We start from the raw sequence: 19,731 nt of genomic DNA, 5'->3' as shown, positions 1-19,731 counted from the left end.
TGGAAAACAGAAGAGAAAGGGGAGACCTGATAGCAATATACAGAGTGATGATTGGCATGGAAAAATGGATAGGGAAGATCTGTGTATGTGGAATGAAAGAATGTCGAGAGGGCATGGGAAAAACTAAAATGGCCACTTATAGGAGAGATGTGAAAAATATAGCTTCCTCATAGAAGGGTGGAAGCATGGAATAGTTTAGACGTGGAAGTGGTCAACGCAAGGAATATTCATGATTTTAAGAAAAGCTGGACATTAATAGATATGGAGACGGGACAACACGAGCATAGCTCTTTTCCGTATGTTACAATTAGGTAAATACAATTAGGTAAATACACACACACACACACACACACACAAAATCAAAGAGTCTGGGGAGAAAACTTTGGGCCTTGCTGAAATTATAGATCAACAGATCATAGAAGAGAAGATTGCTGAGAAAGTGGTGAAGGTTATTAAGTCAAATGAGACATTGGTGAGGGAAACTGTAGACAAAAAGAGATGTGTGGTGATATTTGGTGGAGGAGGATAAGACACCGAGTAAAATGGAGAGAGAGAAAACATAAAAAGGTGATAAATAATATCATTAATGTGGTGCAGGAGGAGGAAAAGACCTAGTACAAGAAATAGAGGACTTCCATAGAATTGGAAAGTTCACAAGAGAAGGTATGAGGCCAATAAGAATCAAACTTAAGTCACAAAAGGATGTAGATGAATTGGTGGAGAAGTCATGGAGGCTAGCCCAGCAGGAAACAACAAGGAAGATTTGGTTGAGAAGAGATCTCGGTGAAAAGGAAAGAGAAATGTTAAATGAGTTGAGAAAGGAGGCTTTGAAAAAAAATGAAGAGAGGACAGAAGAGGAGAAGAAAGAGTTTTTCTGGAGAATCTTGGATATGAGACTGAGGAAGTGGTTCATAACCCAGAAAAGTACAGCAAGAAAGGACTAAAGAAACTTACATATGAGCGAATGTAATGTATTCCAACATAAATGGAGTGATATCGGGATTTTAGAACTCAACGATTACTTGAGGGACAAGAACCCAGATATTGTGGGTCTTACTGAAACAAAACTGAGAGAGGAGAAGACCTGATGATGGTTGGAGAAGGGAAATATAATGTTTGGAAAAGAAATAGAGTAGGTAAGATGGGAGGAGGAGTGATGTTGCTGGTTAAAAAAGATATAAAGGTGGATCAAGTGAAAGAAGGTATGGGAAAGGCAGAAGTGCTAAAGATCAGAGCAGAAACTAATGAAGGAAAAAGAGGCACTACATAGTGGTGTACGTACCACCTAAGACAAATGCATGGTCAGTACAGGAATATGAAGAAATGATAAGTGATACAGGAACATGTCTGGAAGAAATGTTGGGTGGCTGTGAACGAACTATAATGATGGGAGATTTTAATTGTAAAGAGGTGTGTTGGGAGGACTGGTCAATGGAAGGATCAGAGACAACATGGGGAAATACACTATTGACACTGGCAATGGAAAATGTGTTAACTCAGTGGGTCAAAGAAGATACTAGGTTTGGAGGAGAGGGAGCATCGTCAAGACTGGACTTGGTCTTTAGTACAGAGCCAATGGTCATTGAGGAGATGAGGGTGGAGTGCCCTTTAGCAAAGAGTGATCATGCAGTTTTGGAGTTCAAGGTGATAGATGAAGAGAAATCTAGAAGAAATGAAGAATATAAAGTGGGAAGATGGAATTATGCCAAGACAGATTTTGGAAACCTAAAGAAATTCTTTCAAGAGACAAATTGATGAAATTCAAGAGTGCTAAGGGAGCAAATGAAAAGTGGAAGGAATTTATAAAATATACAAAGAAGGTGAGAAAAATTTGTACCAATAAGACAACATTGACAACAACAAAATGGCGTCCAGGCAAACTAGAGACTTCAAAGGTTTTATTACTACGCCAAAAGGACTGCAGAAACTTGACATGGATGCAAGAATCCAGGCGCTGGAGAGTAAGTTCCTAAGCATTTTGACAATAGAGGAAAAACTGGATAGAGTTCTAGCCGAGTATGATTCATTTAAGAAAGAGATCTACTTGTTAATGCTAGAGAATAAAGAGCTGTTGAAGGAAAAAGTAAAGATGGAGAAAGAAAACCAACAACTAAGGAAACAATGAAGAAATGAAGGCTAAACTCATGGAAATGGAGATAAAATATCCGAAGGGGACTTGAAGAAAGAGGAATGTCTTAATCTAATTGACACTAGGATGAAAGAAGTGAATCATGAACATCTGGAGGTACAAAGGTCGTTTAGAGATAGTAAAAAGCAGGAAGAGGAAAATAAAGGGATTATGCAGAGGAAATGGTAAAGGCACTAAAGGAAAATGAGTATGTGGTGAGAGATATCGCTGAAAAGAAAAATGTGTGATCATAATAGGATTGCGGGAGGAAACTAACAGGAACTGGCAGGACAGGAGGGATAAGGAAAATGACAAGATTAAGTCTTTACTGAACAAGATCTCTGTGGAAGAAGAGGACCTATATGCTGAGGTAGAAGAAAGTGTGAGATTGGGAGCTTTTGAGGAAGGCAAGAATAGACCATTAAAATTGAAATTAAAGTCTCAGGTGGCAGCGAGGCCTTGTTGAGGAGGGCTTGGAAACTTAAGGACTCTGAGGAAACCAAAACAATTTACATAAGAAGAAATATGTCACAAGATGAGAGAATGAAGATGAAGGAGCTAGTATCTGAAGTGAAGGAGAGGAATGACGAAAGAACAGAGGAGGAAAAGATCAAGTTTTTTTGGAGGATGAGAAATGGGAGGCTAAAGAAGTGGTGGATAAAACAGACGGAATAGGCATTACATGGAAGAACGAGACTAGGAATGGAATAAAAGTGACTTACACGAACATAGATGGATTTCTGTCTAAGAGGCTAGAATGTATGGATTACCTAAGAAATAACGAACCGGACATAATGTGTGTAGTGGAAACAAAGCTAAGGCCGAAATAAAGCTAGACTGGTTTGTTGTAAAACACTACAAAGTATGGAGAAATGATAGAAAAATAAAGGTGGTGGTGGTATAATGGTTCTTACTAAGGAAGATCTGATAGTGAAGGAGGTGAACTATAGTAAGAGAAATGAGGAAGTGATAAGTATGCTTATAACAGATGGCAAGAGGGACATTAATATTATAACAGTATACATACCACCCAGAACCAGTGCTTGGGAATATGAACAGTACCAAATGGTGATGAGAAATACTCTAGACAGAATGAAGCAAGAACTCAACAGAAAGGATAGAGTGATGATAGTTGGAGACTTTAATTGCAAAGAAATAGTGTGGGAAGACTACGAAGTGGTGAATGGTGGTGAGTGGGCAGAAGAATTGTTAAAGGTAGCAACAAATAACTTGATGGCACAGTGGGTGAGATCACCAACAAGGTGCAGGGGACAAGATGTTGCAGCAAGGTTGGATTTGGTATTTACCAGGGAATCTCTAAAAGAGGAAATTGAACATGAAAGTCCCTTGGGGAAAAGCGATCATGATGTCCTAAGCTTTGAGCTGGATACAGAATTAAGCACGAATAAGATTGTGGAACCCAGGGAGGAAAAATTAAATTATACTAGGGCAAATTATAACCATATAAGGGAGTTCTTTAATGAAATTGACTGGTCCGTGGTATACCAGGAAAGAGATATGCAATTGAAGTACGATAAATTTATGGATTTGTATAACTCTGCTGTGAAAAGTTTGTGCCATATTACAGGAAGGGACTTTAAATAATAAACAGTGGTTTAATAGAAATTGTGAAGAAGCAAAAAGAACAAAGAAAAGGCATGGAAGAAACTTAAGAAAACAGTGATGTATTATCAAGGGAAGGCTACAAAACAGCAAGGAATAGATATGTTGAAGTAAGGAGAACAGCACAGAAGGAATATGAACAGAGGGTGGTGGAAAACTGTGATAGTGACCCAAAATGTTTTACAAATTCATAAATGGAAAACTAAATAAAAGGGAGGCAATAGAAAAGGTAAAAACGGGAAGAAGTATATGAAGATGCTGGAGAGATAGCTGAAATTTTGAACGACAACTTTTGCAAAGTGTTTACAAAGGAGGAGCATTTTATGGGAGGAAGGCCTACAGAAATAAAGCAAATGCAGGACATCATGGTTACTAAGGAAGATGTAAGGAAAATTATAAGCAATCTGGATATTAATAAATCAATGGGGCCTGATGGCATATCTGGGAGGTTGCTAAAAGAATGTAAGGATCAATTGTTGAACCCCATATTTGATATTGTGGAAACCTCCATACGAACAGGATTAGTCCCGAAAGAGTGGAAAAGAGCTGACATTGTGCCTATATATAAGAATGGTAGTAGAATGGAACCGCTAAATTATAGACCAGTATCGTTGACTAGTATATTGTGCAAGGTATGTGAAGAAGTAATTAAAGCTAAGTGGAGTGAGTATCTAGAAAGTGAAAACATTCTGAGTGAAAGGCAGTTTGGTTTCAGAAAAGGAAGATCGTGTATCCAATTTATTATGTTTTTATTCAAGAGTGACTGACATACTGCAACATAGAGAGGGATGGGTGGATGCTATCTACCTGGACTTGAGAAAGGCCTTTGATAAAGTACCACACAATAGACTGATGTGGAAACTAAAGATGACTGGAGGAGTAAATGATAAACTAGCAAAATGGATGGAAAATTACTTAATGGGAAGAGAAATGAGAACAGTGGTGAGAGGAAAGAATTCCGAGTGGAAGAAGGTAACCAGTGGAGTTCCACAGGGGTCAGTGCTGGGTCCCATCATGTTTTTGATTTATGTTAATGATATGCCAGTAGGAATTGACAGTTATATGAACATGTTTGCGGACAATACTAAAATTATGAGGAGAGTAAAGAATGTGGAAGATTGTAAAAAGTTACAATAAGATCTTGATAAAATATGAGTGAAGTAAAGAGTGGCAGATGGAATTTAATATAGACAAGACCCATGTTATGAAAATGGGAAGAAGTAGATACAGACCAGACTGGGATTACAGACTGGGTGATGAGAAAATTAAAGAGACCAATGAGGAGAAAGACTTAGGAGTAACCTTGCAAAACACTTTGTCACCGGAGAAACACATTAACAAGATTTTTGGGAAAACATACAACATGCTTCAAAATATTGGCCTTGCATTCCACTACCTAGATGAAGGAATGATGAAGAAGATATTATGTACCTTAATAAGACCCCAGCTAGAATATGCAGCATGTGTCTGGTCACCGCATATGAAGAAAAATGTGAAGAAGGTAGAAAGGGTACAAAGGCTGGCAACAAGGATGGTACCAGGACTCAGGGAGTTAGACTATGAGGAAAGACTGAGGAAGCTGGGGCTGACCACATTAGAAGAGAGAAGAACAAGAGGAGACATGATAACTATGTATAAATTGGTGAACAAGATTGACATACTGGATAGAGTTGATAAAGGTGACCACAAGTAATTATCTCCGAGGACATGGAAAAAAGTTAATAAAGGACATCTGTCTAAATGACGTTGAGAAAATACAGTTTCCCGCATCGTAGCATTGATAAGTGGAATAAACTGAGCAGTCATGTCGTTGATGAGGTGTGTGTCAATCAGATGAAAGAGAGATATGACAGGAATGGACAAGGAGACAAGACACAGAGAGCTTAGCTCGGGCCCTGTAATACACAAATAGGTAAGTACACACACACCCGCCCGGTAGCTCAGTGGTTAGAGCGCTGGCTTCACAAGCCAGAGGACCGGGGTTCGATTCCCCGGCCGGATGGAGATATTTGGGTGTGTCTCCTTTCACGTGTAGCCCCTGTTCACCTAGCAATGAGTAGGTACGGGATGTAAATCGAGGAGTTGTGACCTTGTTGTCCCGGTGTGTGGTGTGTGCCTGGTCTCCGGCCTATCCAAAGATCAGAAATAATGAGCTCTGAGATCGTTCCGTAGGGTAACGTCTGGCTGTCTCGTCAGAGACTGCAGCAGATCAAACAGTGAAACACACACACCACGAAGTGTAGTGGTTAGCACGCTTGACTCACAATCGAGAGGGCCGGGTTCAAGTCCCGGGAGCGGCGAGGCAATTGGGCAAGCCTCTTTATGTGTGGCCCCTGTTCACCTAGCAGTAAATAGGTACGGGATGTAACTCGAGGGGTTGTGGCCTCGCTTTCCCGGTGTGTGGAGTGTGTTGTGGTCTCAGTCCTACCCAAAGATCGGTCTATGAGCTCTGAGCTCGCTCCGTAATGGGGGAGACTGGCTGCGTGACCAGCACACGACCGAGGTGAATTACACGCACACACACTCTAAAGTAGAAGCTTAATAAGTTTGATGCACATGATCGTCCTGTCCTGAACCCACAAATTGTCTGTTCGATATGACTTGTTCCTCTTCTAAATGTTTAACCAATCATCAAAGAAAAATGGGTTAAACATCTAGAAGCGGAACAAGTCATATCAAACAGACAATTTAGGTTCAGGACAAGACAGTCATGTGCATCAAACTTATTAAGTTTCTACTCGAGTTATAGAAGGATTGGAAAGCAGAGATGGATAGGTGGACATAAAAAGGGCTTTTGATACAGTCCCTCCCTCATGGAAGACAACTTTGCAAACTAGAGAACATAGGAGGACAGTGAGGAACTTTGTTAGAATGGAAGAGGGATTATTTGAAGGATAGGGAGATGAGAACTGTGATCAGAGATACATATTCATCTTGGGGTAAAGTAACTAGCGGAGTGCCAAAAGGGTCAGTGTTAGCCCCCATTATGTGTCAGATTTATGCAAACCACATACACAATACGGTAAACAATTATATTAATTTATTTGCTGATGATGCAATGCTGTTTAAGAGTTTTCAAAACCAGGGAGGACTGCCTGCTGTTGCAGGAAGATATAAACAAAAACTGTGAATGGAGTAAGAAATGGAAATTGGAGTCTAATGCCAAGAAAAGTCACACAATGGAACTAGGAAAGAGCAAAAGGAGACTGGTATGGTGCTATCTGATGGGAGATGAACAAATAATGAAGACTAAAGAGGAAAAAGATTGGGAGTGATTATACAGGATAATCTGAACCCCCAAAAAACACATAAGCAAGATATTTGGATTATCAAATAAAATGATGACTACTAATATAAGAGTGGCATTTCAATTCATGGACAAAGATATGATGAAAAAATAATCACAAGCATGATACGTCTAAAGCTGGAATATGCAGCAGTGGTGTGGTCACCGAGCTCTAAAAAAGATAAAGAAGATTAGAAAGAATGCAGATTGCTACAAAGATGATGCCAAAACTAAAAGACCTAACATATGACGAATAACTGAAGGAAATGGGACTACCAACCTTACAAGATAGAAGAGAATGAGGGGACCTAATAACAATGTACAAGATAATCAATGGCATTGAAAAGATAGATAAGGAAGACCTGGTGCTAGTGACAGAAGAAGATGGAAGGACAAGAGGGCACGTAAAGATCAGGATGAGGCAGTGTGTGAAGGGTATTGGAAAAAACAGTTTTCCACACAGAACAGTAGAGAAGTGGAATGCATTGAATAAGGAAGTTGTTACAACACATAATGTGCATAACTTTAAGGAAAAATTGAATAAATGGAGACATGGAGGCAGGACACTATGAGTCCAGCTTGAATTCAACCCTGTACAATACAACTAAGTAAATACACACACATACACATGCGCGCACACACCGCGTAGTGTAGTGGTTAGCACACTCGATTCACAATCGAGAGGGCCAGGTTCGAATCCCGGTAAGCCCTAAAAAGTATCCCCTTTAGCCCATCAATTCCCGTGAAAAGCCCACATGGGATAAAAAAAAATAAAAAAAGCAGCGAGGCAAATGGGCAAGTCTCTTAATGTGTGGCCCCTGTTCACCTAGCAGTAAATAGGTACAGAATGCAACTCGAGGGGTTGTGGCTTCGCTTTCCCGGTGTGTGGAGTGTGTTATGTGGTCTCAGTCCTACCCGAAGATCGGTCTATGAGCTCTGAGCTCGCTCTGTAATGAGGAAGACTGGCTGGGTGACCAGCAGTCGACCGAGGTGAATCACACACACCCATATGGCAACGTCCCATATCCTCCTATTCCTCTATTCGCTATCCATTTTTCTTTCTATCTCTTGTTTTATTCCCATTTTCTCCATTCATTATCCATTTTCTTTCTATCCTGTTCTATTTCCATTTCCTCCACTTATTATTCATTTCCTTGTATCTCATGTTTTAATCCCATTTCCTCCAGTTATTATCACTTTTCTTTCTCTTTCTCTTGTTCATTAGTAACGTGACTTCATATATGTGACGTCAAATCAACAAAGTAAAATAGCTTCAAAGGGGAAGTTGGGAAATGGGGAGAGGAGGGATGTCTATATTAAGACAGTGCCAGTATCTCTAAGTGGGATCCAGGTTTGGTTTATGTTCTTCTGGGGATGTAGGCTAGGCTAGAATCCCTAAGAGGATTTGTTGAGGCTGTGACCCAACTAGGATTTCTGGATCTGGGAAATAAAACTTGTTGATAATTTTTATTCCAAATTCATGTATATATATATATATATATATATATATATATATATATATATATATATATATATATATATACATACATACATCACCAAATTCCTCTAGTTCACCTCCCTCACACAAAAATCCTGCATTCCCATATGTACCCAAACTTGTGTGGGAATAGTGATTATGATGTAATTAAAAAAAATTTTACCAAAAAATTTAGTACTTGACTCTAGCTTAATACCAGGAAGCAGTAACACTAACAAAACATGAATTGCGATCCCAGGTTAAGCATGAGCTTCTACCACAGACATAAAATGACTAAATAACTTTTTGAGTAACTAAAAAAAGATACTTCCTGTCCCCAGATAACAAATATCATTTTTTTTTTTTCAATAAAGTATACACGCCAAAACATCTAAGAAACTGACTTGCAGAAGTCTTATCTAAAACCTAGTTAACCAATAGCCTGAAATGCCCTTGACTAACACCTATGAGATCTTTTCTCCATGCAACTGTCATTGTCCCACCATAGGTTGCTTGTTGGTCTGCCTCACTCCTGCAGTCTACAACCACATGAAAGTTACTCATCTGTAACATCAAGATCTCTGCCAGTCTCTCATCTCCACTGAAATGCAGCATATGCTATAGGTATTCATTCTTGTTAAGAACCCCAGTGATTGGCTTACTACCTGCCCAACACGCCGCTTCCTACTCATGTAAAACACTTTTCATTAGCCATTACCTCACACAGCTGCAATGTTCCTGTTTATAAAACGAAGGAAATGCAGACTATTTTGAAAGGTCTCAATCTCTTGGTCACTATACTGGGCGTGTTACACATACAGCAACAAACCAATACCTTATAATGAGCTCTTTTTCAATACATTTTATGTGCCGCGAAGCTTCATCCATTATATTTCCCTAGCTCCTTTTTTTTTTTTACTTATTGATCGAGTCACATCCCTCATGTCCGTTCACACTACTGGCTGCAGATAATAACAAATAAATAAAAAACGTGGTTTACCAACAACTCGCCCATCATTCACAATTATATTGTGCTCGCCAAGCTCATGTGGCCTGACACCGCCGCGTCAAGCCTTGTCCTCTCTCAATACCCAGGCATCATATCACACCAATCTTTGCGGCATGCATCACGTTTACCCCCAAGTGCAACCTCTGTTTTGCTACATACGCATTCTACCAAAAGACACTGAGATCAACTTCTTGCTGATAACATAAAGCTACTGTATACCCATGAAAATTAGTTAGGACACTTACCTGATGATGCCTCAATGCCAATGGCGGTAAGGAACGCACCCGCGTGACGCGTTTCCACTTTCCACTGGCACCAAGAAACAAGTTCTTCAACTGTGGTACTGCCAGATGCAAAATAGACAGAAATTTTCAGTATTAATGAAATATTTACAACTTAATATTGTAAATTACAAACATTGCAAACATCTTTATTTTGCTACTTGTAACTGGGGATGAAATAAGAAATAAAAGAGTAGTGACTAGGAAGCGAGGCCCTATCACATTTGCTATAAACACAGATTCGAACTATCGGAGTAATTTTGAAGTGATTCTGCAAAGTCATCTCTAGAAAGTTATCTGTTACTTTAATATCTGCTAGACCTTTTTCGATCATATGTAATTATAGGTACTTGGCGCAAATTATTTCCATACCTACAACCTGTGAAAACCGTTATTCTTACAACGAACGTATCTACTGTTCAAATACCTAGGTAGAAATTGCTACCAGTCACAAAGGACGTCAGTTTCATTCTTCCATTTTTCCATAGCTTTGCAGCTGAGGAATCTTAACATATATTAGTTTTGATATATGTTTCATGGTGAATTTTAGATATGAATGATAACCTCACTCACTATTGCTGCTGAGCCATATATATATATATATATATATATATATATATATATATATATATATATATATATATATATATATATATATATATATAATCTTTTTATGTAAATGGTTTTTATGTAGGTAGGTATACAAATTCAGGAATCCATTTTAATTTCCATATGAATGGTAAATAAGACTGAACAAGGATGGAATGTAATGTATGAAGTGATGTAGTGCTATATAGGCCAATGATTCCCAAACTTTTCTTGATTGTTTCTCACTTTTTCATACATTTTGAGGAGGAAAAGGGATGCTGTAAGCTCCCGAGAAATCTTTTGAAAACTTAGGAAACATGAGGACATCTCAAGATTTATGCAGCTATTTTTCATGTAATGATGTAATTTTTATGTAATAATAAACTCAAATTTTCGGGGTTATTCAGCTCCCTCAGCCCTTCTCCCGAGCGACAACGGTCCGAGTCTCCTCTCCTCCCTCTGGAAACTAGCCACCAATGAATATACAGAGAGGAAGTTTTGGTGACGGTTAAAGTTTGGAGGACAGCGATGGTACTGCCATCTGTTGGAAGCGAGTACTTTCATAGAAAACGTTGTTAGGAGTAGCTTAAAATTTCTCCTATGCTTTCTCCCCTCAGCCCCTATTTTTCCCTGCATTCTCTCGTGGTTATGAACTTATAAGGCAAATAAAACATGTTTATATATATATATATATATATATATATATATATATATATATATATATATATATATATATATATGGTGGGTGGTGGAAAGAAACTCAGGAGTAGCAGGAGTATTTTATTTCTCCAACGTTTCGCCCATAGGGCTTCTTCAGAGAGAATGACAGGCCGAATCGAATCGAATCGAATATAGATAGAAAAGGCGGAAGGGGGAAGTGGGGATAGGGGAAGAATAGGTGGATGATAAGAAGGGAGCTTTAGTAGGAGAATAAAGTCACTGGGGCTTGACCCAGGCGCAAGATGGTTTTTAGTAAAGTATCATTCTACTTTTTTTTTCTTTTCTTGAAACTTGAGGGCCGGGTCAGGTGGAGACAAGGAAACCGCACCAACACCAAGCACACGCAAGCGCCGGACCGCCCACACAGCGAACGAGGGCCCCGCACCTCTACGGAAATGGCGGCAAGATACTGGTGTCCCTTAGCAACCAAAAAACACCGTGAAGGAGGAAAATTGAATATGGTGCAGTAGAAGGGAAAAGGATGACAAATAGAGAGGATGAAGTGAGAAGTACATCCGTATAGCGGAGGGACCTACAGTTTTACGTGGGTTCCGAACCACGGATAGTAGTAGATTTGGTGAAATGATTGTTGGGGGTTGGGGGATAATGGTATAACTTTATTTGCGAGGTTGGTGAGAGGGGGATGTGCAGCTTTTATTTGTGAATAGATGAATGTGATGAGTGAAGCTGGTGGTGTCTGCCATCTCCTTTGCTGGCTGGCTCATGCTGGAGATCCTGATGTTCTGGTACGTCCTGGAGTTATCAGCCTGCTGTGGAGATGAAAAGAACGATTAAAAGGGCAAATTTGGTGGGGGGACGGCGGTTAGTGGGAGAAGGGGTGATGCCGCTCTGACACCTGGAGTAGTTAGGTTAGGGAGAAGTGAGAAGGGAAAGAGATAAAGGGCGGAGTGGGGTCTGCTGCCGCCGCCAGAGCGAGTGATGAATAGGGGACTCGATTCCCCGTTTACCCGAGGATACCGGGATCGCAAGGGTATATCATCGGTCGGGTGGCACGATAGCTGACCCCCACACGCCGCAGAAAAAAGTGTGTTAATAGGGATGAAGAGATAAAAGACTGGGAGGAAGAGTGTAGAAAAAGATGGGCGGAATGAGGTTTGCTGTCGTTGCCGAACGAGAGATAAATAAGGGACTCGATTCCCCGTTTACCCGAGGATACCGGGATCGCAAGGGTATATCATCGGTCGGATGGCACGCCGGCTCACCTCCACACGCCGGAAGAGGCAGGTTAGTAGAGAAATGGGAGATAATGACTGGAAGGAGGTGGAAGAGGAAGATGGGCGGAATGGGGCCCGCCGCCGCCGCCATAACGAGAAACGAATAAGGGACTCGATTCCCTGTTTACCCGAGGATACAGGGATCGCAAGGGTATATCGTCGGTCGGATGGCGCAGCAGCTGACCCCCACACGCCTCAGGTAAAATGTTTGTTAAAATTGGGAGAAAAGGCTAGAGAAAGATGAGAAGAAGGAGTCCGTTATTTGTAGATGGGGTTAGGAGGTTCGTCTGGAGGGTCGAGGAGGGTGGTGTGGGAAAAATGTCTGTATGCTGGGGGAAGGGTTTTCAAGAAGTTGTATATGTCTGTGTGTCTGTCTGAAAATGTACTTAGTTGTTTGTCTATTCTGTTGTGGAGTGTGATGTTTAGTGGCGGGATGCTGGACTCCTCGTGGAGAGATAAAGATGTCCGGAAGTCGAACCATTTCGTTCCAAGAGCGAAACGAATTGCCCGGTTCTGGACCCTTTGTAGTTTTTGAAGGTTGGAAGGGGCTGTTAGAGACAAAGGCAGGGGGCAGTATGTTAGAAGGGGAAGAATAAGAGCTTTATAGAGGTGAAGTTTCGTCTTTGTGGTACTGTCGCGAAAACGTTCCAAGTTGCTCAGGGCCCTTGACGCAATGCCGACTTTTTGGTTTATATGGATGTGAAACCTAAGGTGTTTGTCGATGGTGAGGCCAAGGATAGTGTTGTTGCTGCTGATTGGGATGGGTACAGGATTTGGAAAGTCTTTATAGAGTGAGATTTGGCGGGGGGGATTAGATTTGATATTGAAATATGTCACCTTGGATTTTTCGGGATGAGAGTTGATGCGCCATTTTAACTCCCATAAGCTTGTTGTTGTTAACTCTTCTTGAATTTTGTCTGTAAGACGATCTAACGACCTGGCGCGCGCCAATTGCGTTACATCGTCTGCATATTGGATTGTTAGTGAGTCGTTGTAAGTGGGGCGGGGCAAGTCGGCGGTATACATGTTGTAGAGGGTGGGGGAGAGTACGGAGCCTTGTGGGACTCCGGCCTGGGGGGAGAAGAAAGCGGAGAAGACGTTCTGGTGGCGGATTCTAGTTTCTCGCTCTTCTAAGAAATTGCACAGGATTTTTTGGGTTAATGGGGGCAGGTTGAAGTTATTGCAGATTTTGTATTTCAATCCTGTGTGCCAAACTGTGTCAAAAGCTTTTTTGATGTCTTTTGTCACTAGAGCAGATCTAAAATAGAGCGAGTTTGCATCTAAATATGTGATGATACTATTCAGGGCGTCCTCAGTTGAGGCATTACTTCGAAAGCCAAATTGCTGGGGGGCCAGCATTTCGTTACTTTCGAGGTGTGTTCTTAGTCTCTGATTGATTAACCGCTCGAAGGTTTTTCCGAGTATTTCCAACAAGCTTATGGGACGATAATTTTCGGGGAGATGTAGATCTTTGCCGGGCTTCGGGATGAGTGTTATATTTGAAATTTTGAATGGCTTTGGGAAATACCCGGAGGAGAGGGAGGCATTGAAGATTCTCGTGATGCTGGTTTTGATCTCTGGGGGAAGGTTTTTAATCATTGGCCAGGTTATGCCTGTTGGGCCGGGGGCGCGTTTTGGGGTGTACCTGAGCATCTTGGAGACATCCTCCTCCTCAAAGGGTGTTGTGAGATAGTGATGGGGGTCTAAGCGTATTAACTGTGTTGTGTTGTGAGGTAGTGTGTTTTCTAAGTGTTGCTGTACGTGTGTTGTGATGTTGTTAATGTGGGCGACGCTGGGCCCGTGGGCAGGGAGAGGGTGATGGTGGAAGATATCTTGCCAGTGTCTTTTGAATATGTCGGCTACCTGGGCTGGGTCCGAGATGCGCACACCGTCCACTAGGAGATACTCGAATCTCTCCCGCTGACATCCCCTCAGCCTGTGCACCATGCGCCAGAACTGACCAGTTTAACAGTTTAACAGTTTATTAAGAAAGTTACATGGAAAAAACAGGGTAAAAGACAAGAGATAAAGTGGGCGGGGGGATACAGAGTACGGGAGAAATACAGAAAAAAACAAAAGAGAAGGACAAGTGACCGGGCGCTTGCTGTTTTTGTCATTCATATGCCTGGTATTTTTTTTTTTTTTTATTGGGCATAATTTTGTGATTGACATTAACTATATTACAGTATGTTAATTAACAATGAGGTGTGCAATTTTTAAATACAATTAAGTATAGCGAGGCAAGGGATCATCTTCCCTCTCCGTGGCGAGGAGACTTCTGGGAAACCAGTTGTGTTGGCGCTCTGGAGCCTCTTCGTGTAGTCTCATTAGGTTCTGCATGTACTCTCCGTCCTCGTCTTTCAGCCTCTGCCACACAGCCACAGCCATGTGGTGCAGCCTGATGTTGAGGGCGGGTAGGGAGGCTTGGTGGTGAAGTTGTTCACTTCTTGTGAATGTCTGCCAGTGTACATTGTAGACGAAGCGAAGTGCGGCGTTTTGCACTCTCTGGAGCCGGCTGATGGCCCTCCTGCTTAGGGCGTGAGTGGGGATTGGGGGTACGTGAGTACCGGGATCACCAGGGCCTTCACCAGATGGAGTTTCAGGTTTTCCTCCAGGTCTCGGAACCTGTACAGGGTAGCCAGTGCTACACGAGCTTGAGCCACTCGAGTGGTGACATGTGTGGCGTAGCCCCTTCCTGTGATCCTGAGACCCAGGATGGAGCCCTGTCTCTTAAAAGCGACTGGCTCCCCCTGCACCTGAAGGGGAACTGGCCTGTGTGTCGCCATGGGGATGACGGTGAATTTATTGACGTTCGTCTTTATTCTCCACTTCTTTTCAAAGTCATTGACCCTGGTGATCTCTCTCTTGGTGCGGGCGTTGAGCATGGCTCCAGACCTACCTGGATGAAACACTATTTGGGACACATCGTCGGCGTAGAGGATGTTGGTTCCTGCTGCAGAGCCCGGGCAGTCACTTGTGTATATAGTGTAAAGGGTGGGGGAGAGAACGCTGCCTTGGGGCACGCCACTCTGGAGTTCGAACGCTGGCCCGCGGTGGGAGCCCACTTTTATCCTAGCCGTCCTATCCTCCAAGAAGTCGCAAAGCAGTCTGGTAACTGGTCCTGGGAGACCCAGTTGTAGCACCTTGTATTTCAAGCCAAGATGCCACACTTTGTCAAACGCCTTGCTGACATCACTGAGGACGAGATGGCATCGGTAGCGGGAAGCTTGGTGTATAGCCAGCGTTTCCGTGGCTATGGCGATGGCGTGGGTTGTCCCCCTCCCCCTCTTGAAGCCAAACTGCCCGGGGTGGTACAATCCGTGTCCTTCCAGGTGGTCTCGAAGTCTGCTCGTAACAATCCTCTCGAACATTTTCCCCGGGACTTCCAAAAGGGAGATGGGTCTGTACCTGTCGGGGCTGGTGGGTACCTTTCCAGGTTTAACCACCAGCCGCATCTCCGCTTCTTTCCATCCGTCGGGGAAGTAGCCAGCCGACAGGGTGGCGTTGAAGATCTCCCTAAGCCTATCCTTGGCTCTGTCTGGGAGGTTTGAGAGGATTGTTTTGTTGATCCCACTCTCACCAGGGCAGGTGGCCTTGGTGGACCGGATGGCCCGGGCCAGCTCCAGAGATGAGATCCGACAGTTGAGCGGAGAGTCACCCCGCAGTCTTGCCAGATCTGCCGCTGCATATGGGTGTGTGTCTTCAATGCGGCGTCTGAGGTGATTCATCACTTCGTGTTCATCGTCTGAGTCTTGTTCGTTCTCCTCCTGAAACACACGCTCCCAATTGGAGGTGTGCAGGCGAACTTTGTCAGCGTCTGAATAGTGTCTATGTCCTTGGTCGTCAATCAGGTATGTGTCTGGTCCAGCTGTGCGTCCTGAGAGATGTTTGACCTTTTTCTAGAAGACCCTGGGGTTTTTGTGGCTTGCAGAAAGACTGGCAAGCCTTTTCCCCCAGTGATCTCTAGATTCTTGTCTTCTTCTGTCAGTCAATGCCTGTCTCAACTGTATATACCTACGGTAATTGTCATATGTCCATCCAGTCCGTGAAGCCTGCTCCCGTAATGCGTTAAACTGAATTCTAGCTATTTGTGTTAGCCTAGATGGTCGTGGCTGTGGGTCTGTTCTGTATGTTGTCTTTGGGATATGTCGGTCGGCTGCTGTCGTAACTATTGATGTCCATGTCTGTAGTGCATTGTCTATTTCCTCAAGTGAAGCTTGGGAAATGTTGTGCATATTTGTCATCTGGAGTCTGTCATCGTTTGTGAATTGTTCCCAGTCTGTCCTGTGGTATGCATAGGTCGGCTGAGAGGGAGTGAGTAAGGGGGATGAAGAAATGTCAAGTATTAAGGGGATATAGTCACTTGAAGTGAGAGGTCCTGGAGAGATAGTATAGTGGAGAAAGTTTAGGCGGTTAGTGAAAACAATATCAGGAGAGGAAGACGAGAGAGGTCCAAAGTATGTGGGGAAGTCAGGTCCAATGTGTTTAGCAGTTTGATGTCTCAGATAATTGTCTATCAAGTCCCGTCCTACTTGGTCACTGTCCCTAGTGTCGGGTGTCTGGCACTGAGGTCCCCAGCTAAGAAAACCGGGGATTGCCTCCTAAATAGTCGTAAAAAGTCGCAAAAACCTTCCTTTCCTGCGTCCCGCCACGAGATGCGTATTGCGGGGCTGCGGGTGAGGCGGGGCTGCTGGCCGCTGATTGGCTTTAAGCCAAGCTCAAAACCAATGGGCGAGCCTGTGTTGTCGTTGAATCGTCCGTCTCGTCGAGTTGTCCTGTTCTTCGGTGGTCGCCTATGTGTGTGTGTGAGAACTGACCTGTAGGCAAAGCAGTTCATATACAATACAGGTGGATCACGTCGCGGTGCGTTGGAAAATGGAGTGCGCTGATTGGTCTCTTCCAGGTGGCCTCCCAGTAGCTGAGATGGTGAGCTGCGCCACTGCGCGGGATAGGCAGACAAATCCCTCTCTGTGGTTCGTGGTTTTTTCCTCTGTGGTGATGTATGCTGCCTCGACTGTTTTCCTATCTCTCTTCTTTAATCCTTTGCGTAGGGTCGTCGCTCCTACCCAGTTTGGTAGGTGGCCTTTGTCCCGGGCGTGCACCACTAGCGAGTTAGAGGTCCTGTGGTGGCGCATGTCATTTTTATGTTCATATATCCTCTTTAGTCCTCGCTCTGTTTCGCCAATATAAGACGACGAACATCCACTGCACGGTATCTTGTAGATAATGCTGTCCTCGTTTTCTGCTCGTGGAGGGTTGTTGGTAACGATGTCCTTCGTTTTCTTCCCCGCGCAGTGGATTATCCTCAGGCCAATCCTCGCGAGTAGAGACGGGATACCGGTGCCGTCCTCTTCGAGTACGGCACGACCAGGAAATTCTCTTCCCTTCTTGCTGGATTTTCTTTTCTTTTCCAAATTTCTTCTGCTTTCCTCCTCAGTTTTAGGAGCATGACTGGTGGATACATTAACCTCTTGAATGCTTCCACGATGTATGCGCACTCATCGTGTAAGAATTCATCACTGCACACTCTGAAGGCACGTAAGAAGAACCCTATTACTATGCCTGATTTGGTTTTCATATTGTGCCGTGAAAAGAAGTGAACAAAATCATCCTTGTTAGTGGGTTTCCTGTATACGGAAAATATCGCTCTTTCATTTTTTCTGTGAATCACGGTATCTAGAAACGGCAACACACCATTAACTTCCTCCTCTACTGTAAACTGTATGTGCTCATTTACTTCGTTTAGCTTACAGAGTTTGTCGTTAACGTTGGTGTCTGTCGGCATTATTACTATAATGTCATCAACGTAACGAAACCACAGTGATTCGCTCCCCATCACACGCACTAAACTCTCGCTTTCGAGTAACTCCATGTAGAGGGAAGCCATAACTGCACTTAGGGGGGAACCCATGGCTAAACCTCTGTGTTGCACAAACTCCTCATCACCGAACGTAAAGCACCCAAACTTCACACACAGAGACACTAGTTTTATGTAATCCGTCTTGTTCACTGGTAATTCACTTTGGAGGAATAAAATACTCCTGCTACTCCTGAGTTTCTTTCCACCACCCACCAACCCACCTGTTTTACATTGTTACAATATATATATATATATATATATATATATATATATATATATATATATATATATATATATATATATATATATATATATATATATATATATATATATATATATATATATATATATATATATATATATATATATATATATATATATATATATATATATATATATATATATATATATATATATATATATGCGCGTTTTCTGCTTGCTGCCGCCTGGGCCACACCATACTCCTTAATGCTCCCACCACAAGTGTAGTGTTTATGATAAATTTAAGCTCATGCACAAAAGAATTATTATTATTTGACTTATTTTTAAAGGAAGGTTGATTTCTATTAGGATTGGAAGAAGACTATGGTTGTTAATGAGACAAAAAATAAAAAATAACACATGATTTTATTGACTGATGACTGATGGTGGGGGAAAGTAATGATAGGCTGCCACCAGGTCCTGATAGTTCTCTCACGGGGATGAGAGGAAGCACAGGTCCCCAAAAAAAAAAGATTGAATAAGTAAATAACTAATGAACAAATTTTGAAGCAGAAAAAAAAGAAATATATATAATGAGGTAACACTCTCTTCGGAGGAGACTAAGGTAAGTATACCACTTCTATCGGTCGTCCGGCCGTCAGAGCAAAACACCGATCCGGGAGTACAGTTCCGAGAAAATGCCACACAGAAAAAAACAAAACAAAACACAGAAGCTCAAACGAGAGAAAAAAAAACTTCTATTCACCAAAAAAAAAAAAAAAAAAATGATGAGATAGAGGACTCGAGAAGACACTCTACTCAAGAAAAAGACATGAGAAATGACACTCGTTTCTCCCTGAATGGGGAGGGGGGTGTTATGTTAGTCTATGTGTGTTCATGTGATGCTACGAGGCTGATAGACCGAGACTGGCGTATCTGTGAAAGACGAGAGATGGACGGCGACTCAATATTATTACACTAATTACACTCGATTTAATGTATTCACTTCTTAACACTGTATGGTCAGTTTTTAGTACTTGAGGAAAGAGTTCAGATAAGGGGGAGGTGGAGAAGACACCTACCGAAACAATAACTTATTACTCCCAGTGAGATCTAATAGCACTAGTTCAGGAGGTGCTGTGAACCTTCCATTAAAGCTAGTTGTGATCTCGTTGAACGTTTCCCTTTGTGTCTCACAACTCAAGGGGGTAGTCACAGCCTACCCTCTAAATACAGCTCTCCTTCTTCACACAAAAGTACATGCACTTACCACACATACACCCTTCACTCAAAATCAAAATTTAAAAGAAAAATGGGACCCAA

General features: G+C 42.4%; 1 protein-coding gene across 1 annotated transcript in view; it reads right to left on the bottom strand.

The window, feature by feature from the left end:
• The window catches only part of LOC123517159 (piwi-like protein Ago3), a 269,657-nt gene that overhangs the window by 225,681 nt on the left and 24,245 nt on the right, over positions 1-19,731 (bottom strand). Inside the window, exon 2 of the mRNA XM_045277139.1 lies at positions 9,769-9,866. The gene's annotated coding sequence lies outside the window, so the exon portion shown is untranslated. The remainder of the gene's footprint in view (positions 1-9,768; positions 9,867-19,731) is intronic.

This window comes from Portunus trituberculatus, chromosome 41, assembly GCF_017591435.1.
Source record: "Portunus trituberculatus isolate SZX2019 chromosome 41, ASM1759143v1, whole genome shotgun sequence".
In the NCBI taxonomy this organism is placed as follows: domain Eukaryota; kingdom Metazoa; phylum Arthropoda; class Malacostraca; order Decapoda; family Portunidae; genus Portunus; species Portunus trituberculatus.
This window is presented reverse-complemented; position numbering and strand designations above follow the sequence as displayed.